We start from the raw sequence: 388 nt of genomic DNA, 5'->3' as shown, positions 1-388 counted from the left end.
ATAGAAAACAATACGGCATGGCTTATTTTAATATTAATATAGGGCACACGCGTGTGTTTGGAACTAAATATAAGCATTTTCATCGTGGTTTTATTTATTACAATTCATAGGCCTATTCTTTCACCATCACTACACATTGAGGCCCTTCTTTTAGGTAAAACGATCTATCTTAAATTTTCTTTCTCAAGTTTTTTGGGACTATTATGTTTTTAAATAACTTAGAAGGCAAAGGAGGGCAAGCACAAGCTTCGACCCTAACAAATGCGCGCGAAGCGCGCGAAAATTTTTTTTGTGCTTTTAATTCTAATTTCGTCGGAATTGATCAAAACTCCCTAATTGTGCAATTTTTAGAGGAAATTGGCCTACCTCAACAAGAAATGCTCTTATG

Source organism: Anneissia japonica, unplaced genomic scaffold (genome assembly GCF_011630105.1).
Source record: "Anneissia japonica isolate Jap-2015-1 unplaced genomic scaffold, ASM1163010v1 scaffold483_len1788099_cov177, whole genome shotgun sequence".
NCBI classification, from domain to species: Eukaryota; Metazoa; Echinodermata; class Crinoidea; order Comatulida; family Comatulidae; genus Anneissia; species Anneissia japonica.
The sequence above is the reverse complement of the archived record's forward strand: the minus strand, read 5'-3'. Positions refer to the sequence as shown.